The following is a 22,149-nucleotide window of genomic DNA, read 5'->3' on the forward strand; positions in this document are numbered from 1 at the left end:
TATGTAGTGAATGAATAGTTTTCTACCCAAATTCATGTCTACTGAAAAGCTTAGCATGTGGCCTTATTTAGAAATAGGACATTTGCAGATATAATTACTTAAGTTAAGATGAGGTCGGAATGAATTAGGTGGTGTCCTTGTGGAAGGGATATACACACAGACAAAGACACACAGGGAAGAAGCCCACATGGCAATGGAGGCAGAAATGGCAGTGATGCAGCTACAAGGCAAGAAACGTGGTGGAACAGGTACATTTGCAACCCCAGATTATCCCCGAGAGCTTCCAGAGGGAAGACTCTGCCAACATCTGTTTTTCAGACTTCTGGCCTCCTGAACTGTGAGAGAATACATTTCTGTTGTCTTAAGCCACCTAGTTTGTGATACTTACTAACAGCATCTCAAGAAACTAGGACAGATTTTGGTACCAGGAAGTGAGATACTGCTGTAACAACTGAAAATGTGGAAGTGGTTTTGGGGTTGAGTAAGGGGTAGAGGCTAGAAGTGTTTTGAGGTGCACGATGGAGAAAAACCTAGATTGCCTTAAAGAGATTATTGTTAGAAATAAGAACCTTAAAGGCAAGTTTGTTGTGTGCTCAGATGGATGTGAGGAGCAGGAACAGAAAGCTTCTAATGTCTTAGGTAAGTCATCTATGGTCATAAACAGATGTTAATAAAAATATGAATTATAAACATACTTCTGGTGAGGTTTCCAAAGGAAAAGATGAAGGAAACATTAGAAAAAACGGTCCTTGTTTTAAGAGGGCAGGAAAAATAGTTTACATTTAAAGTCTTTTTCATGAATCCTGTCTCCTTTTCTTTTATTAAAAAAAACTAGAGGCCTGGTGCACAAAAATTTGTGCATTTGGGGGGGGGGGGGGGAAGGGGGGCGTCCCTCAGCCCAGCCTGTGCCCTCTCGCAGTCTGGGACCTCTCGGGAGATAACGACCTGCTGGCTTAGGCCTGCTCCTGGGTGGCAGAGGGCAGGCCCAATCCCTAGGTGCAGCCCCTGCTCGGGCTCAGAGCAGGGCTGATTGGGGAGTTGGGGCGCTGCCCCCTGTCATGCACAGAGCAGGGCGGATTGGGAGGTTGTGATGCCACCCTCAGTCACGCTCAGGGTAGGGCTGATTGGGGGGTTGGGGCACCGCCCCCTATCACACTCAAGGCAGGGTCAATGGGTAGGTTGCGGCACCACCCCCTGTCACGCAAAGAGCAGGGCCAATCAGGGGGTTGGGGCGCTGCCCCCTGTCACTCACAGAGCAGGGCCAATCAGGGGGTTGGAGCACTGCCCGTCACTCACAGAGCCGGGCCCATCAGGGGGTTGGGGAGCTCCCCCCTCTCATGCACAGAGCAGGGCCCATCAGGGCCCATCAGGGAGCTCCCCCATCACACACAGAGTAGGGCCGATAGGGGAGTTAGGGCACCGCCTCCTGTCACACACAGAGCAGGGAGGATCAGGGGGTTGGGGCGCCACCACTGTCACACTCAGGGCAGGGCCGATGGGGAGGTTATGGCTCTACCCCGTCACACACAGAGCAGGGCCCGTGTTGGGGGGGGGAGTTGGGGTGCCGCCCTCTATCACCCACAGAGCAGGGCCAATCAGGGGCTTGGGGCACTGCACCCTGTCACACACAGAGCAGGGCCGATCAGGGGGTTGGGATGCCACACCCTGTCACACACAGAGCCCCAGGGCAATCAGGGGGTTTGGGCGCTGCCCCCTGTCATGCTGATCTGGTGCCAGGAGACCTCTCGGCTCCGCTGATCCCGGTGCTGGGAGGCATATTACCCTTTTACTATATAGGATAGAGGCCTGGGGGCCGGCTGGTTTGCCCTGAAGTGTGTCCTGGATCAGGGTTTGGGTCCCCACTGGGGTGCCTGGCCAGCCTGGATGAGGGGATGATGGCTGTTTGCAGCTGGTCACATACCCTTTAGGGTGGGGGTCCCCACTGGGGTGCCTGGCCAGTCTGGGTGAGGGGCTGAGGGCTGCCTTAAGGCTTGCGATTGATTGAAGCTCCCAACCGCTCCTTTTTTTCTTTTTTTTTTGTTCTTCTGGGCCAGCTTTAGCTCTGGCTCTAGCTCTGAGGCTTCCGCTGCTGGTTTTTTTCGGTTCTATAATCGAAACAATGTATAACTTCAGCTCTGAGATCCTGGCCTTCTATATTTGTTAGAATGTTTCAAACTGCCAGCTCAGAGGCCGGCAAGTCAAGTCAGGCGGGGAACGTTGGAGTCTGCAGTCCCTGGAGGAAGCAAGCCTCATGTTGGCTTCCAGCTGCCTAGCTGCCAGCCGCCATCTTGGCTGACAGTTAATTTGCATAAGGATACGCTGATCAGCCAATGGGAAGGGTAGCGGTCGTACGCCAATTACCATTTTTCTCTTTTATTAGTGTAGATTCCTCACCTGAGGATATTTTTTCCATTGATTTTTAGAGAGAATGGAAGTGGGGGCAGAGAAAGAGAGAGAGAGAGAGAGAGAGAGAGAGAGAGAGAGAGAGAGAGAGAAAACAGATATATTGATTGCTTCCTTTGGCCCTAAGGCTGATGCTCCAACCATTGAGCAAACCAGCCAGGGCCTGCCTCATTTACTATTGCTAATTACAAGGATGACAATATAGCAGAAAATTTGAGCTAAACACAGTAACATGATGAAATTTCATACAGAGCATTCATTATTATTCAATCCTTTCCAAAAATTGCAAAAGATAGAAAAAGCAATGTTTGATGTTCCATATAAGTAAATGTTAAGCTATTAAATGAGAAAAAAAAGCAGAGATATAACTTTACATAACACTGCTGGATCTTAGAGTTTTAGGTTGCAATAAATCTTAGGAATCACCTACATTATCCCTGGAGAGTGTGTTTAACCTCTTGATTCCATCCCTAAGAAATCAGGAGCATTTTCAGTGTTTTATGCATTTTTATTTTCTACATTAATTTACCCATGGCAATTTAGCTACAATTATTAAAAAGTTATTGGTTATTGTTCATGTAAGTCTCAAATCAAGCCTGTTCACACTTTGAACCATTGAGATTCTGAACTTCATAAAAACCAAGAATGTTTCCTAAGCTCCCATGTTAGAGATTTCCAAATATTGGGAAACTTGTCCCTTGACAAGTCCTGTCATCTCTTCAGACCTCTGAATTTTCTACACAACATGGTTAAGAGTCTTTCACTGTCTTAGTTACACTCTATATATCTATACTAATAAAACCCTAGGTGATCCTTGTGCCCTTGTGTGCGACATCATCACAAGATGGCTGCCACAAGATGGCCACCACAGATGGCCACACTCACAGCGGAGGCTGGTCCCAGCATCTCCACTGCTTCACGCAGAGAAGACAGGTCCTGACAGAGGAGGTGGGTTGTGGCAGAGGAGGGCAGTTGTGGGTGATTGGGCCAGCAGGGTAGGACAGTTTGGGGCCATCAGGCCAGCAGGGGAGGGAAGTTGGGGGCCATCAGGCCAGCAGGGGAGGGAAGTTGGGGGCCATCAGGCCAGCAGGGGAGGGCAGTTGGGGGCCATTGGGCCAGCAGAGGAGGGCAGTTGGGGGCAATCGGGCTGGCAGGGGAGCAGTTAGGCATCAATCAAGCTGGCAATGGAGCAGCTAGGGGGAAATCAGGCAGGCAGGCAGGTGAGCAATTAGGAGCCAGTGGTCCCAGATTGTGAGAGGGATGTCCGACTGCCAGTGTAGGCCTGATCCCTGTAGGACATCCCCTGAGGGGTCCCAGATTAGAGAGGGTGCAGGCCGGGCTGAGGGACACCCCACCCATGCATGAATTTCATGCAGCGGGCCTCTAGTAATCTTATAAATATGCTTCCCTTAGTGTATGAGGTCTTAACAGAACACCAAAATTAAGGTGAGTCCTGACCACAAAACAGAATAAAGCAAGATCAACATTTCTATTTATTCATACTAAAGACACATTTTACTAAGCCAGCCATATTACACAGTTGCATAATGTTATATTAGAGTTTAGCACCCGATTTCATCTATTAATGTTTATATTAATTCTCAAAATGATAAGAATAGTTGTACCAATATAAAGTATTTAATCCTATGTAATAAAAGGCTAATATGCAAATTGACCAAATGGCAGAATGATTGGTTGCTATGACGTGCACTGACCAACAAGGGGCAGATGCTCAACTCAGGAACTTCCCCCCTGGTGGTCAGTGCACTCCCACAGGGGGAGCGCTGCTCAGCCAGAAGCCCTGAGCCAGGCTCATGGCTGGTGAGTGCAGTGGCAGTAGTGGAGGCCTCTCCCACCTCCACAGCAGCACTAAGGATGTCTGACTGATGGCTTAGGGCTGCTCCATTTGGACATCCCCCAGGGGCTCCCACACTGCAAGAGGGTGCAGGCCGGACTGAGGAACCATCCCCCTGAAAGTGCGGGAATTTTGTGCACCGGCCTCTAATATTATATAAGCATTAGTGGCCTTGTGCACGAAATTCGTGCACATTAAAAGGGGATTAATTAGAGGAAATATTTTAATATGCTATTTGCCCTTTTTCTATAATAGAAGTGTCAGAGATGAAAGAAAATTAGTAAAATGTATATGAAAATCTTCCTCCTGTCAGAGTCTGGGGCACACCATGGGACCCAGAGTCAAGTCCCTGCCCACCCACGTGTGCCTCAAAATTGAGCAAGACCCAGAACCAGCCGCCTGCACCCCATTGGGCTAGATCCAGACTGGCCAGTCCCACCCTTGTCAAACCCCACCAAGGCGGGAGTGCAGCCTTAGGTCCCCCAGCCTGGACCAGGGTGGGGAGTGCTACTTGAGGTCCCCCATAAAGCCCCCCCAGTGGGGGATGCAGCCTGAGATCCCCTGTCAAGCCCCGCCAGGTGGGGGGCACGGCCTCAGGTCCCCTGGCCTGGTGTCGGGATGGGGGGCATGGCCTGAGGTCTCCTGTCCTGGCGCGGGGGGGGTGCAGCCTGAGGTCCCCCAGCCTGGCGCCAGGCTGCTGTCGCAGCCTGAGGTCTCCCATCAAGCCCTGCCGGGCAGGAGGCATGGCCTGAGGTCCCCCGTCAAGCCCTGCTAGGTGGGGGTCTCAGTCTGAGGTACCCCAGCCTGGCACCAGGGTGGGGGGGCATGGCCTGAGATCCCCTGTCAAGCCCTATGGGGGTGGGGGCCACAGCATCAGGTCCCTGCTAATTGCTCGTTAAGGCTTGCTATGGGAATTCAGCCTCTGCTGTGGGTGCAGCCATCTTGTGTTACGGAAACCCTAGCCTCTGCTGTGAGCACCGCCATCTTTGTGGTGGAGTTATGGTTAATTTGCATATTTCATCCTTGGATGATTGGTAAAATATGGCATGGAAAATATTTTCCCATTTATATATTTTACTAGAGGCCTGAAGCACGAAATTTGTGCAAGGGGCTTGCCCCTCCCAGCCGTGGTGGCTTGCCTTGGCTCTCGCAGCCCCTGCTTTGTCCAGAAGGTCATTCGCCTGTCCAGTCTAATTAGCATATTACACTTTTATTATTATGGATGTGTTATGTGATTAAATAGATCTATTTAATATGTTATGTGATTAAATAGACCTATTTATGCCTTTTAGTACATAAAATAAAGGGCAAGTAGTTTCTGCCATATGTCTGCACAAAATATAAACTTTCAAATATAGATACATTAAATTGGGGAAGTGGGGAATGAGTATAAGTTCATTGAAAACTACATATTTCATACTGATAAAAAAGGCATAAATGTATTTAGTATATGCACAGATTACACATCTAACTTTTATAGATTGTCCAAAATTTACTACATGAAGAAACAAACAAACAAAAAAATGAATTCTTTAGTTTCTACAGCAATTCTGGTGATTGGTAATGAGGCAATCACTGTATTTTATTCCATATGAGATATTCTGTACTCTCTACTAAAAGTTAGCATCTAACCTCACATATTACCACATCTATAAATGATGAGGAGCTTTTCTTCTGGTTGACACTCTAACACTTTAGGATGATTTAATGAATAGTCCATATACTATTAATTCTTTTTTTTTTAATTTAAATTCTTTATTGTTTAAAGTATTACATATGTCTCCTTTTCCTCACATTGACCTCTCCCTAGCTGTTCCCCCCTAACCCCCACCAGCACATGTCCTCACAGGCTGTGTCCATGGATTATGCTTAAATGATGCAAACAAGTCCTTAGTTGATCTCTTACTTTGCCACCCCGCTGCCTTCCCTCTGAGTTTGAATGGTCTGTTCCATGCTTCTGTGTCTCCGGATCTATTTTTGTTCATCAAAAATATTTATGTTGTTTATTATATTCCACAAATGAGTGAGTTCATGTGATATTTATCTTTCTCTGACTGGCTTATTTCACTTAGCATAATGCTCTCCAGTTCCATCCATGCTGTTGCAAATGTTAGGAGTTCTTTTTTAAAGCAGTGTAGTATTCCATTGTGTAGATGTACCACTGTTTTTTCAATCCACTCATCTGCTGATGGGCACTTAGGCTGTTTCCAAATCTGAGCTATTGTAAATTGTGCTGCTATGAACATAGGATGCATATATCCATTCTGATTGGTGTTTCTAATTTCTTGGGATATATTCCTAGAAGTGGGATTACTGGGTGAAATGGCAGTTCCATTTTTAGTTTTTTGAGGAAACTCCATACTGTTTTCCACAGTGGCTGCACCAGCCTAAATTCCCAGCAGCAGTGCCCGAGGGTTCCTTTTTCTCCACATCCTCGCCAGCATCTGTCTTTGTCGATAAGTTGATGATAGCCATTCTGACAGGTGTGAGATGGTATCCAATTGTCGTTTTGATTTACATCTCTCAGATGATTAGTGACTTGGAGCATGTTTTCATATGTCTCTTGGCCTTCTTGTATGTCCACTCTCCAAAAGTGTCTATTTAAGTATTTTGCCCATTTTTTTAAATTGGATTGCTTATCTTCCTTTTGTTAAGATGTATGAGTTCCCTATAGATTTTGGAGATTAGGCCCTTATTGAATATAACACTGCCAAATATGACCTCCCATGCAGTGGGCTTTCTTATTGTGGTGTTGATGGTTTCTTTTGTTTTTTATTTTGATGTAGTCCTATTTGTTTATTTTCTCCTTAGTTTACATTGCCCTAACTGTGGTCGGCAAACTGTGGCTCTCAAGCCAATGCGGCTCTTTGGCCCCTTGAGTGTGGCTCTTCCTAAGCCTTAAGAGTACCCTAATTAAGTTAATAACAATGTACCTATCTATATAGTTTAAGTTTAAAAAATTTGGCTCTCAAAAGAAATTTCAGTCATTGTACAGTTGATATTTGGCTCTGTTGACTAATGAGTTTGCCGACCATTGCCCTAGAAGCTGTATCAGTATAGATATTACTAGGACATATGCCTGATATTTTGCTGCCGATGGATTCTTCTAAGTTTTTTTATGGCTTCCTGTCATACATTTAGGTCCTTTATCCATTTTGAGTTTATTTTTGTGTATGGTGTAAGTTGGTTGATTAGTTTCATTTTTTTTTTTTGCATTTATCTGTCCAATTTTCCCAAAATCATTTATTGAAGAGAGTGTCTTAACTCCATTGTATGCTCTTGCCTCCTTTGTCAAATATTAATTGAACATAATGTCTTGGGTCCATTTCTGGGTTCTCTGTTCCATTCCATTGGTCTATATGTCTGTTCCTGTGCCAGTACCAGGTAGTTTTGAGAACCGTGGCTTGGTAATATAGCTTGATAACTGGTATTGTGATCCCTCCAACTTTGTTCTTCTTTCTCAGCATTGCTGCTGCTATTTGGGTCTTTTTTTATTCCTTATACATTTTTGGAGAGTTTGTTCTATGTCTTTGAAATATGCTGTTGATATTTTAATGGAGAGTGCATTGAATCTATAGATTGCTTTGTGTAGTATGGACATTTTAATGATGTTGATTCTACCAATTCATGAACATGATATATTTTCCAATTGTTTATGTCTTCCTCTATCTCTTTTTTCAATGTCCTGTAGTTTTCTGACTACAGGTCTTTTATGTCCTTGGTTAAGTTTATTCCTAGGTATCTTATTTTTTTTTGTGCCACATTAACTGGGATATATTTTTGTTTGTTTCTCTTTCTGTGAGTTCATTATTGGTGCATAAAAAAGCCATAGAATTCTGGGTGTTAATTTTGTATCATGCTACATTGCTTAATTCATTTATTAAATATAATAGGATTTTTTTTATGGAAAGTTAGGGTTTCCTATGTACAATATCATGATATCTGTGAATAATGACCATTTTACTTCTTTTCCAATTTGGACGCCTTTTATTTCTTCTTGTCTTATTCCCATGGCTAGCACTTCCAGTACAATGTCGAACAGGAGTGGTGAGAATGGGCATCCCTGTCTTGTTCCTGTTCTTAGGGAAAATGGATTTGGTTTCTGCCCATTGAGTATGATGTTGACTGTAGGTTTGTTATATAAGGCTTCTATTATGTTGAGATATGATCCCTCTATTCCCACTTTGCTGAGAGTTTTTATCAAGAAAGGGTGTTGGATTTTGTCAAATGCTTTTTCTGCATCAATTGATATGATTATGTGATTTTTGTCTCTTAATTTCTTTATTGATTTGAAGATATTGTACCCTCCTTGCATCCTTGGAAGAAATCCCACTTGGTCATGGTGTATGATCTTTCTAATGGAATGCTGGATCCATGTGCTAGAGTTTTGTTGATGATTTTAGCATCTATGTTCATCAGAGATATTGGCCTGTAATTCTCTTTCTTTGTAGTGTCTTTATCTAGTGTCAGAATTAGGGTAATGTTGGCTTCATAGGAAAAGATGGGAAGTGTGCCTTCCTCTTGAATTTTTTGGAATATTCTGAGGAGGATAGGTTTTAGTCCTTCTTTGAATGTTTGTTAAAACTCCCCTGTGAAGCCATCTGGCCCTGGGCTTTTGTTTGCTGAAGGTTTTTTTATTATTATTGCTTCAATTTCATCAGTAGTTATTGGCCCATTCAGGTTTTTTGATCCTTCCTGATTGAGTTTTGGAAGATTGTATTTTTCTAAGAATATGTCCATTTCTTCTAGGTTGACCAGTTTGTTGGGATAGAATTGTTCATAGCATTTTTTTTTAATTATTTGTATTTCTGTGGGGACTTTTGTTATTTTGCTTCTTTCATTTCTAATTTTTTTTAAAATTTAGGTCCTCTCTATTTCTTGGAGAGCCTTGCTAGAAGTTCATCAATCTTGTTTATCCTTTCGAAGAACCAGCTCTTGGTTTCATTGATCTTTGGTATCTTTTTTTGTTTTTGTTTCTATGTAAATTATTTCTACTCTGATCTTTATTAATTCCTTCTTTCTGTTCACTCTGGGCTTTTCTTGTTGCTCTCTTTCTAATTTTTTAAGTTGTAGAGTTAGATAATTTATTACCCGTTTTTTTGTTTGTTTGTTTTGTTTTGTTTTTTTTGAGGTAGGCTTGTAGTGCTGTGAACTCCCTTCTCAGGACTGCTTCAACTGTGTCCCATAGATTTTGAAATGTTGTGTTTTCATTGTCATTTGTTTCCAGGATGTTTTGTATTTCTTCTTTGATTTCTTTGGTAAGCAAATCATTGTTTAATAGCATGCTATTTACTCTCTGAGTGCTTGATTTTTGATTGTTTTTTTTACTGTAGTTGTTTTCTACTTTTATGTCATTGTGATCTGAAAAGATGCTTGATATGATTTCAATCTTCTTGAATTTGAAGAGACTTTGCCTGTGACACCCAATATGTGGTCTATCTTTGAAAATGTCCCATGTGCACTTGAGAAGAATGTATATTCTGTGGCTTTGGAGTGAAATGTTCTGAAGATGTAGATTAAGTTCAACTGATCTAGTGAGTCAATTAGGAGTACTGTTTCTCTGCTGGTTTTTTTTTCTAGAGGATTTACCCAGTGATGTCAATGGGGTATTAAAGTCCTGTATTATGGTTGTATTGTTGTTGATCTCTCTCTTTATATCTTCCAGAAGTTTTTTAAAAATGTATTTGGGTGCTTCTGCATTGGGTGCATATATGTTTACCGGAGTTATATCCTTTTGTTGTATCGATCCCTGTAATATTATGAAGTGGCCTTCCTTATTTCTTGTTATGGCCTTCACTTTGAGGTCTATTTTGTCACATATAAATACTGCTACCCCTTCCCTAACCGGTTTGGCTCAGTGGATAGAGCGTCGGCCTGAGGACTGAAGGGTCCCAGGTTCGATTCCCGTCAAGGGCATGTACCTTGGTTGCGGGCACATCCCCAGTAGGAGGTTTGTGGGAGGCAGCTGTTTGATGTTTCTCTCTCATCGATGTTTCTAACTCTCTATCTTTCTCCCTTCCTCTCTGTAAAAAAATCTATAAAATATGTTTTTATTTTTTTTTTAAAAAAATAAATAAATACTGCTACCCCAGCTTTTATTTTTTTCATTTCCATTTGCCTGGAAAATATTTCTCTTGTTGTTTTGTTGATGGTTTCTTTTGCTGTGCAGATCATTTTATTTTCATGTAGTCCCATTTGTTTATTTCCCCCTAAGTTTCCTTTGCTTTAGGAGATACATTGTTAAATATATTGTTATAAACATATGTCTGATATTTTGTTGCCAGTGGAATCTTCTAAGATTTTTATGGTTTCCCATCCTATATTTAAGTCCTTTATCCCTTTTTAGTTTATTTTTGTGTATGGTGTAAGTTGATGGTCTAGTTTAATTTTTTTTGCATGTATCTGCCCAATTTCCCCACATTATTTATTGAAGAGTGTCTTGACTCCATTGTATTCTCTTGCCTCCTTTGTCAAATATTAATTGAGCATAATGGCTTGGGTTGATTTCTGGGTTTTCAGTTCTGTTCCATTGGTCTATATGTCTGTTCTTGTGCTAGTACCAGGCCGTTTTGAGAACTGTGGCTTTGTAATATAGGTTGACATCTGGTATTGTGATCCCTCCAACTTTGTTCTTCTTTCTCAGGATTGCTGGGGCTTTTTGGGGTCTTTTTAAAATTCCAGGTGAATATTTGGAGAGTTTGTTCTAGGTCTGTGAAATATGCCATTGATTTTTTAATGAGAATAGCATTGAATCTATATATTGCTTTAGGTAGTATGGATATTTTAATGATGTTGATTCTACCAATCCATGAACATGGTATATTCTTCCACTTGTTTATGTCTTCCTTTATCTCTTTTTTTTCAGTGTCCTGTAGTTTTCTGAGTACAAGTCTTTTACCTCCTTAGTTAATTTTATTCCTAGGTATCTTAATTTTTTTTGTTGCAGTGGTGAATGGGATTGTTTTTTAGTTTCTCTTTCTGTGAGTTCATTATTGGTGTATAAAAAAAGCCATAGATTTCTGGGTGTTAATTTTGTATCCTGCTACATTGCTGAATTCACTTATTAAGTCTAGTAGTTTTTTGAAGGAGTCTTTAGGGTTTTCTATGTACTATATCATGTCATCTGCAAATAATGACTGTTTTGCTTCTTTTCCAATTTGGATGCCTTTTATTTCTTCTTCTTGTCTTTTTCCTATGGCTAGTACTTCCAATATCATGTTGAACAGGAATGGTGAGAGTGGGCATCCCTGTCTTGTTCCTATTCTTAGGGGAAATGGTTTTAGTTTTTGCCCATTGAGTATGATATTGGCTGTAGGTTTGTTATATAATGCTTTTATTGTATTGAGATATGATCTCTCTATTCCCACTTTGCTGAGAGTTTTTATCAAGAAAGGGTGTTGGATTTTGTCAAATGCTTTTTATGCATCATTTGGTATGTTTATGTGATTTTTGTCTCTCAATTTGTTTATGTGATGTATCACATTTATTGACTTACAGATATTGTACCAGCTTTGCATCCCTGGAATAAATCCCACTTGGTAATGTTTTATGATCTTTCTCATGTAATGCTGGATTCAATTTTCTAGGAATTTGTTGATGATTTTAGCATCTACATTCATCAGAGATATTGGCCTGTAATTCTCTTTCTTTGTAGTGTCTTTATCTGGTTTTGGGATTAGTGTAATGCTGGCTTCATAGAAAAATTTTAGAAGTGTGCCTTCCTCTTAAATTTTTTAGAATAGTCTGAGGAGGATAAGTTTTAGTTTTTCTTTGAATGTTTGGAAAAACTCCCCCATGAAGCCATCTGGCCCAGGGCTTTTGTTTGCTGAAGTTTTTTTTTTTTAAATTACTGCTTCAATTTCATCAGTAGTTATCAGCCCATTCAGGTTTTTTATTCTTCCTGATTGAGTTTTGGAAGATTGTGTTTTTCTAGGAATATGTAAATTTCATCTAGGTTATCCAATTTGTTGGAGAAGAGTTGTTGGTAGTATTTTTTTTAATAATCCTTTGTATGTCTGTGGGCTCAGTTGTTACTTCACTCTTACATTTCTGATTTTGGGTCCTCTCTCTTTGTTTCTTGGTGAGCCTGGCTAGGGGTTCATCAATCTTGTTTATCCTTATAAAGAACCAGCTCTTGGGGTTATTGATCTTTTGTTTTGATTTTTTGGTCTCTATGTTGTTTATTTCTGATCTGATCTTTATTATTTTCTCCCTTCTGCTTACTCTGGGCTTTTCTTGTTGCTGTCTTTCTGATTCCTTAAGTTTTATGGTTAAATATTTTTTTTAAATTTTTTATTGATTAAGTTATTACATATGTGTCCTTATCCCCATGTTACCCCCCTAATTCCCCCCCCCCCCCCACTCATGTCCTCACACCCCTGTTGTCTGTGTCCATTTGTTAGGCCTATATGCTTGCATATAAGTCATTTGGTTGATCTCTCCCCCTTACCCCCACCCTCGCCTACCTTCCCTTGGAAGCCCGAAGGTCCGATCGATGCCTCTCCATCTCTGGATCTGTCCTTGTTCATCAGTTTATGTTGTTCGTTATATTCCACAAATGAGTGAGATCATGTTGTATTTATCCTTCTCTGACTGGCTTATTTACTTAGCATAATGCTCTCCAGTTCCATCCATGCTGTTTCAAATGGTAAGAACTCCTTCTTTTTTACTGCAGCATAGTATTCCATTGTGTAGCTGTACCACAGTTTTTTAATCCACTCATCTGCTGATGGGCACTTAGGCTGTTTCCAAATCTTAGCTATGGTGAATTGTGCTGCTATGAACATAGGGGTGCATATATCCTTTCTAATTGGTGTTTCTAGTTTCTTGAGATATATACCCAGAAGTGGGATCATTGGGTCAAATGGGAGTTCCATTTTTAGTTTTTTGAGGAAACTCCCTACTGTTCTCCACAGTGGCTGCACCAGTTTGCATTCCCACCAGCAGTTAATGAGGGTTCCTTTTTCTCCACATACTCTCCAGCACTTGTCGTATGTTGATTTGTTGATGATACCCATTCTGACAGGTGTGAGATGGTACCACATTGTCATTTTGATTTGCATCTCTCAGATGATTAGTGAGTTTGAGCATGTTCTCATATGTCTCTTGGCCTTTCTTCTGTCTTCTTTTGAAAAGTTTCTATTTAGGTCTGGTGCCCACTTTTTGATTTGGATTGTTTATCTTCCTTTTGTTAAGTTGTCTGAGTTCCCTATAAATGTTGGAGATTATACCCTTATCAGTGATAACATTTGCAAATATGTTCTCCCATGCAGTGGGCTTTCTTGTTGTTTTGTTGATGGTTTCCTTTGCTGTGCAAAAGCTTTTTATTTTGATGTAATCCCATTTGTTTATTTTCTCTTTAGTTTCCATTGCTCTAGGAGCAGTACCAGTGAAGAAATTGCTTTTTCATATGTCTGTTATTTTTGCTGCCTGAGGATTACTCTAGTATTTTTATGGTTTCTCATCTTATGTTTAAGTCCTTTATCCATTTTGAGTTTATTTTTGTGTATAGTATAAGTTGGTGGTCTAGTTTAATTTTTTTGCATGTATCTGTCAAATTTTCCCAATACCATTTATTGAAGAGGCTTTCTTGACTCCATTGTATGTTCATGCCTCCTTTGTCGAATATTAATTGAGCATAGTAGTTTGGGTCAATTTCTGGGTTCTCTATTCTATTCCATTGATCTCTATGTCTGTTCTTGTGTCAGTACTGAGCAGTTTTGAGAACAGTGGCTTTGTAATACAGCTTGATATCTGGTATTGAGATCCCACCTACTTTGTTCTTCTTTCTCAGGATTGCTGCAGCTATTCGAGGTCTTTTTTTTTTTTAATTCCAGATGAATTTTTGGAAAGTTTGTTCTAGGTCTGTGAAATATGCCATTGGTATTTAGACAGGGAGTGCATTGAATCTATAGATTGCTTTGGGTAGTATGGACATTTTGATGATGTTGATTCTACCAATCCATGAACATGGGTCCTTCCATCTGTTTATGTCTTCCTCTATCTCTTTTTTCAGTGTCCTCTAGTTTTCCGAGTACATGCCCTTTACCTCCTTAGTTAAGTTTATTCTTAGGTATCTTAATTTTTTTGGTGCAATTGTAAATGAAAATTTTTTATAGTACCTCTTTCTGTAAGTTCACTATAGGTATATAAAAAAGGCCATAGATTTCTGGGTGTTAACTTTGTGTCCTGCTACACAGCCGAATTCATTTATTAAGTCTAGTAGTTTTTTGATGGAGTCTTTAGGGTTTTCTATGTACAGTTTCATGTCATCTGTGAATAATGACAGTTTTACATCTTCTTTTTCAATGTGGATGCCTTTTATTTCTTCTTTCTTGTCTAATTGCTATGGCTAGCACTTCCAGTACTATGGCAAACAGGAGTGGTGAGAGTGGGAATCCCTATCTTTTTCCTGTTCTTAGGTGAAATGATTTTAGTTTTTGTCCATTGAATATGATGTTGGCTGTAGGTTTGTCATATAAGGCTCTTATTATGTTGAGGTATGATCCCCCTATTCCTACTTTGCTGAGAATTTTTATCAAGAAAGGGTTTTGGATTTTGTCAAATGCTTTTTCTGCATCAATTGATATGATTATGTGATATTTATCTCTCAATTTGTGTATGTGATGTATCATGTTTATTGATTTGTGGATATTGTACTAAGATCAATTTTTAACAAGGGGTAAAAAGAAAGGAAACAGAAAAATTAGAGCAGGGACAGGAGAAGAGAAAACAGTATGAAAATGGGAGAAGTGAGGAAGAAAAAGGTTAAAAAGAGAAAAAAATAAGATAAAATAAAATAACAATAAAAATAAAAATAGAATAAAGAAAAATAATACCAAAGAAACAAAAATAAAAAATAAAATAAAGAATATTTTTTAAATAAAAGGTAAAAATAAAAAAGTGAAGTGTCATTCACTTAGGCCGAGTTTTAATTCCCCATGGGGACTGGTCTGAAACCTCACTCTTCTGTTCTGTCTGCCACTTCTTAGCTTCCTGTCAGGTAGTCAGCACTGTGTTGAAGTTCCAAGTGATCCTCCACTTATTTGTTTGTGTCTGTCTCCACAGGCCTTGGCTGCAAGCAGGTGGGACCAATCTGCCCACTTTGCCTGTCTGCCTGCTGTCAATCACTCAAGTTTCTATTTCTCACAGGGCTTTAGCTTGGGGTAGTGCTGTATTGCTTTCCGGGACAGAATGGCCCCTCTTCAACCCAGTCCATGTGAGGCTATTCAGAGTCTTTGTTTCCTTTGTATAGATCAAGTTGTTGGATGGTGTGGCTGTATTAGCTGCCTTGAGGCTGCTGGGAGGGGCTGGCTTTTCAGGAGAAAAATGGCCACTTAATTTTGGAGGGTCACAAATGTCTCAGTGCCAGATTCCTGGTAACCTCTCCCTATCCTGTTCCCCTCCACAGCCTCTTTCCCAACTCCAAAAATCTGGACCTCTACCTGCACTGCAGCTTCAGGTGAGTGTTTGTAATTCAAAGGTACTATGAACTGGTTTTAGCGAATAAAAGCAAAGACAAACAAAGGGAAAACAACCATGTGACTGTGAGTTTCTCTCCCCCAGCACTGTACTGCTCCAGCGGCTCTTCAGGCCACCTTTCTGGGTACAGCTTCTTATGGCCGTGGACTTAGATCTAGATTCCCCAGCTGCCAGCAGCCCTGTGGACTCTCCTTCCACAGTTGGATGTTACGCCTGTGCTCAAGGGATGCAGCCTTGGTGCAGTGCATCTTAAACTCTTGACCCTCTCAGCCCAGTGGTTGCATGTCTCTCTCCAGCCCAGATCCCTGATCCTACTGTTCTCCAGGCATCCTCTGCCCTTCCTGGCCATGAATTGTCTCACCAGCTGTATCTAATTAGCCAATTCTGGGTGGATGCTCTCTGCTTTATTTGTTTCTTCTATCCGCTCCAGGACAAGGCACAGGACACGTCTGTCTATTTGGCTGCCATTTTCTCTTCCTCACATCATTTTATTTATGATGTTTCTTGGTGTGGGCCTATATCGGTTCATCTTGCTTGGGCCTCTCTGAGTTTCCTGAACTTGTGTGACTTTTTCCTTCACCAGTTTAGGAACATTTTCAACCATTATTTCTTCAAACAGGTTCTCAATATCTTGCTCACTCTCTTCTCTTTCTGGTATCCCTATGATGTTGATGTCGTTAGATTGATGCTGTACCAACAGTCCCTTATACTGTCCTCAAATTTTTTAAATTTTCTTTTCTTTTTGTTGCTGTCTAGGTACTTACTGTCATCTTGTTCTCTACATTGATGATTTGATTCTATGCTTTTGCTAACCTGCTGTTGATTCCTTCCAGAGTATTCTTTATTTCAGAAATTGTGTTCTTCATTTCACACAGTTTTTTAATGCTTACTCTACCTTTGTTTAGGTTCTCACTGAAACAATCAAGTCTTCCCCTAAGGTCCTTGAGCATTCTTTTAACCATTGTTTTAAACTCTGAATCTGGTGTTTTGGTTGCTTCTATTTCATGTAATTCTTTTTCTGGGGGTTTCTCTTGTTCTTTCATTTGGGGCATATTTTTGTTTCCCCATTTTCTTTTTTTTTATGTTTGTCTCTGTGTGTTCAATAGACCTGCTTTGACTCCCAAGCTTTTTATGAGGACTTACTGATGTGGATACCAGTGGTACAATCTTAGAGATCACCTGAAATATGTGTTCTTGAATTATTTTTGAGTGGATTATGTGCCTTCTCCTGTTGTAGTTGAGTTTTGAATGCTTTGGGCCCATTCATGGGGGAGTTCACCCTCAGCTGTCTTACAATAAGGATAAGCAATGCATGCATTGCTGTTCAGGGACTACCCTTTAAGGCCGAGTTGTTCCAGGTAGGGTTTGGAATCTTACTTTGGCCACGCTCTTTGTGTGGCTAGTTGGTTCAAGCTGTGGTGTTGTTTGAAGCCCACCACTGGCTTTGTTGGTACTGGGTCCTCTTGGCCAGGGTTCCAGTGAAGGAAAATTTCAGATGTTGTATGTACCCGGCCTTGAGCTACCCATTTAGAGTTATCACACTATTTACTGTTTGTGATTGCATCTACTGGGTCTGGGAAGTGTCAAGCTGTGTACAAGGATCAGTTTCCTGAAGCTCTGAGTTTGGGGCAGATCAATACAAGTCCAAAGCTTCCTGAGGTCACCATCCACATATCAGCTACTGTGCTCCCCATCTCTGAGGTTGCCTGTACTTCCTCCTAAGTCATATGAAGAAAGACTGTAGAGTGAGCTCAAGCTGGCTGTACACACTGACCCTTTCACAAGGTTCAAGCTCAGTAGGACAGTTGGGAATATGGGGTTAGTGGGTCCCCTTTTGGGGTCAGTGTGGTCAGGCACTCAATTGGGAGAATGTGGATTCTACTCCATAGCCATGTACTCAGTCTTTCATAGGGTCTGCCTTTTCCAATAGGGATGCACCATAGGTTCAGGTTGGGTGCAACCAGTTGTCCCCTCTGCTGGAGCAAGCTCAGCACAATGGGGCCACTGGAACTTGGGCAAACAGATCAAGAAAGCTTTTCATTGGGGGTGACATCTGCTGAGTTGCAGGAGGTTGGAAAGCTGCACTCATCCTCTAAGCTCTGTAACCACACTCACTTGAGCCCCAGACTGGAGCCTGTGGAGGAAACACACTCCTAATGTCCCACCTCTGAGTGGAACTGCCTTTCCCTCATAGAACTAAGCTCAGCATTATGAGGCCAGTGGAACTTATTGAAACAGATTAAGACAGTCTTCTGTTGGGGGTAGTGCGGTCCAGCCAGGGGAACAAGCTGCATTCCTTCCCCTAGCTTGCAGCAGTGAAGTCAGAGAACCTGATGGAGCCACACTGTAAAGGTCCCAAATCTGAGCTGCACTCCTTCTTCCTCTCAGAACGGAACCCAGCAGGACAGGGCCAGCAGGACTTGGAGGAACAGATAAAGTCAGCTCTCCACTGGGGGTTGCACCTGCCCAGGGGGAGGGAATGAGTGGCATGCCTCTCCTTAGCTCTGCAGCCATGCAGCCAGAGACACTGACAAGAGTGTCATTCATTGAGTGTGGCACCTGCCTAATCTGCAGGAGTGGAGCAAAATTGGCCCTTTTTTCAAAGCTACTTAGTTCAATAATCATCTGAGAGTGTCTATAGTTTCTCCAGAAAAGAGTATATTACAGGCTCCTGTTGGTTGCAGCCAACAGTCCTTTCTGCTGGACTTGAGCTTGACAAGGTGGACTACTGGGTTAGTGCACTCACCCTCCTGATTCTCTAAGAATAAGATTGTCAAACCGTGGGAGATGGCTCCTGGGGGTGGTGTGGAATGTTGACTCACAACCAGGACCTCAGTAGCTGATCCTCAAGATCTCTCTCCAGAGCTACTCCACCCTGATCTTCTCTTTATGGCAGGAGTGGGCAATGTCCAGCCTGAGGGCCACGTAACACCCTCCAAATCATTTGGTCTGGCCCTGCCAAGGCATCAGGAGTGAGTTAATTAAATGTTTAACCAAAAATAGCAGGCTAATTTTTAAGTTGATAATTTTGTATGGCCCGCAAGTGATGTTATAAATACCTAAATGGCCCTTGGGAGAAAAAAGTTCCCCTATCTTTGCTTTATGGCTTTTGTATGTCCTAAATCACCTTCCCTCTACCACAGCATGACTGAGTGACCAAGATCAAATTCCTGTGCTTTAGTCCTTTAGCAGATCACCTGGGATTCTAGTAGACTCCCTCCTCTTCCTAGCAGAGTCCCTCCTGATTTTCACTGTCAGATGCTATGCAGGCTTCTCTTCCTGGCCCTGCTTCTCTGGTTTGGGGATCCTCGTGTGGGGTTGAGACCCCATGCTCCTCAGGGGGGACTTTTGCAGGTTAGATATCCCTCCAGCTTCTCAGCCACCACACTTAGGTACAGGGGCCAGCCCTCTCGCTATCCCCACCCTTCTTACCAGTTTCTGTGTAGCTTCTTCTATAAATCTGTGTACATAATATTCCTGTTCAGCTGTCCTTCAGTGGGTCATTCAGATTTATTGGTCTATTATATAGCTGTAAATCTAGTTTGGCACTAGTAGTTGGTATGGGTAGCTTCCAACTACTCTGCAGCCATCTTGAATTTGTCCCAAAATATTCTTAAACAGAAAATAAAAGTACTAACACTGTAGTAACTGGACATCTCTCTGTGTTTGCAGGCCTCCCACTACAAGGAAAGGACAGTTTACCATACAGAGTATTAGGCTATTATGAAAACAGAAATGTAGCAAATGATGGAAAGAGTGTTTTGGCAACATCTAAGCCCTTGGTTCCAGGACTCTTGCAGCCCTGAAATACCTTTGCCTTTTTTGAGGTGTAGGCATTTAATATTTCCTTAGATCTGTTATTCAATCAGGTCTCAAATTTGCTTAAATTGCTTTAAGATAATTTTCTGTCACTTGCAAGTAAGTACATCTTAGTAGTACAACAATTGATGGAGACAGCAACTGTTTCTTCCATTCCAGAGCAATCTTGCTCAATTTAGGGACTAGTGTTTTACACAGGATAGGAAAGATGGAATCCTTACTGGAAATTGTGTTCAAGTCATTGGGATAAGTGTTGTGTTTTTCAGTACTATGAGATAAAAGGAGCATATAAAAGCTGGCTGAAGTAGATCCAGATAATAAAAGCTGAGGCAGCAGGGGAAGACCGACAGGTATAGCTCTGAAAACATCATTTTAGCAATTGGATTCAGCCAACTAAGTCAACCTCAGAATATGAATACAGTTAATGGAAAAAGTCAGCTTGTGGTAGTTCTACCAATAAGAGCTTCTCCATAGCTGGCTTAATTTTAACCTTAAAATTGTTAAGCTTCTCAGAAGTGTTAGTAATAAGAATTTTAAAAGATCGTTAATGTGTTTTCTTAAACAAATGTGAGTGCCTACTCTGTGATAGACCACTTGCACAGTGGAGATAGACAATTTTACCTTAAGAAACCTGTACGTGACTAAAAGGGAAGTGATTGTGAGAAGATAAGTTAATACGTGCTTATTTGATTTTTATGCTCCACTGTGCACTAACCATGCAGCAGGTCGTATTTTTCTATCATATGTAGTGGAAGGTTTCTCGCCCTCTTACCTAGTATCAAATGAAGAGCTAATGTTACAATTGCAGTCCAGTTGTTACTTTACTAAATACAGCTTTTTTATTTGATAGCAATGACCAATGATGGAAGCATTTTCAAATATGCAAGGTGTGTGTGTGTGTGTGTGTGTGTGTGTGTGTAAAATTCCCTCACCCTGGTATAAAAATTTGGGCTTTTAACACTGGCATTTTTTAATTTGTTGAATATTTTTATTTTACTTAATGATCTCCAAAATTATTTTGGGCAACAATTTTTTTTTTTTTAATGAGTTAAGATGTTTTTATTTAAAAATACCGAGGAACATTTTTCTTAGATTGTTGCTCCCTTTTTACATTTGAAACGTCATGTGGTTGTGCAGGAAGCAAGGCTCAGGAGACTTACGAAGAGCCGAACGTCTCTAAGGTCCTTAGTCATTTGGTTGTAACATAAGCTATAAAGTCTGGCAGGACCAGGAAAATAACTCAGGTTTTGTCTTCTATGGCTTTCCATTTCTATTTTGTTGTAAGGCTTGGTTGCTGGGCCCATCCCAAAGATTGCTCCATATTTTGCTAAAAAACGTGATTTGGGAAGCTTGGAATCCTCTCCTCGACTTACATTTGTTTCTTTTTTTTTTTTTAATTTTTATTTTTCGCTAAAAGTATTACAAAGGGTATTACATAAGTGTCCTTTTTTTTGGGCAACAATTTTAAGAAAATACAATAAAAATATCAATGAATTTCAAATTGTGGTGCCAGATAATATGTTAAGCTTCTTCAGCTCAGTTCCACTCAAGGCAAAAGAATTTTATCTAAAATAAGAATGGCAGCTTCAGAAAGAATCAAGAAATAATTCAATCCATTCGTCTCATGGAAAGATTTGACTCAGCAATTTCTCTGTTCTCCATTTAGAACTTCTACTTCATACATTAGAACTGATATTCACACTTAATTCACAAAAGTTATTTCCTGATTTCATGATCTAATGAGACTACCCATCTACCCTTTCTTTGTTGGAGACCTCTCTCTCTCTTTCTCTCTCTCTCCTCCCCTCTCTCTCTCCCTCCCTTCCTTGAATTTCTATGTCTATTTTGAGATAGAGATAGAGGTTGGAGATAAAGAGATAACTAACCCTCAGGCATTTGAGTAACTTAGTTATTCAAATGCATCAGATTTATCTTGCAAACACTTAAAATACTTATGTATTAAAGAGTGAAAGAGTCACAGATACATAGAATGCATTAATCAGTTGATATTGGGATATTACTTAAATAAATAACTTAAGTTCGGGAGTACTTTGGAATCAAAACCCCATGCCACAGAAAAACAGAGACATAGATGTTCCTTTATATTGGCTTTAGCTCTCCCAATAAGTAATCTAACATTCTTTCTCCAAGCCCAACAATATATATTTGTTTAAATTCTTACCACTGCAGATGAGTTAGTGATGCTGATCTCTTGAGATGGGAACAAGATGTTTAATACAATTATGTGATTAGAAGGGATTCTAAAAGGAGATTTTATCCACCTTTCAGTTTTGAGATAATACTATTTCCAAAAAAAAGACAAAATTTCAGAAAAAATGAAAACAGAGTTATTTGACAGGAAGTATTTTGTTTGTGCATCTCTGAAAACCAAGTGCCCAGAACAATATCTACCCTCAATAAATGTTTGTAAAATGAATTATTGCCAAAAACAAAAAAACAAACAAAAAACCAAGTACATACTAGAAGGAAGATTTAATTAAAGTTGATGCAATTACATCCATATGTTTTTGTTTTTCACTGGAATGTGTGATTGTCATTTTTAAAGTAATTGTTTATATCTTAACAGTTCT

The sequence above is a fragment of the Myotis yumanensis genome, unplaced genomic scaffold (assembly GCF_028538775.1).
Source record: "Myotis yumanensis isolate MYYU_CA2020_CCGP unplaced genomic scaffold, mMyoYum1.0.hap1 SCAF_3, whole genome shotgun sequence".
NCBI classification, from domain to species: domain Eukaryota; kingdom Metazoa; phylum Chordata; class Mammalia; order Chiroptera; family Vespertilionidae; genus Myotis; species Myotis yumanensis.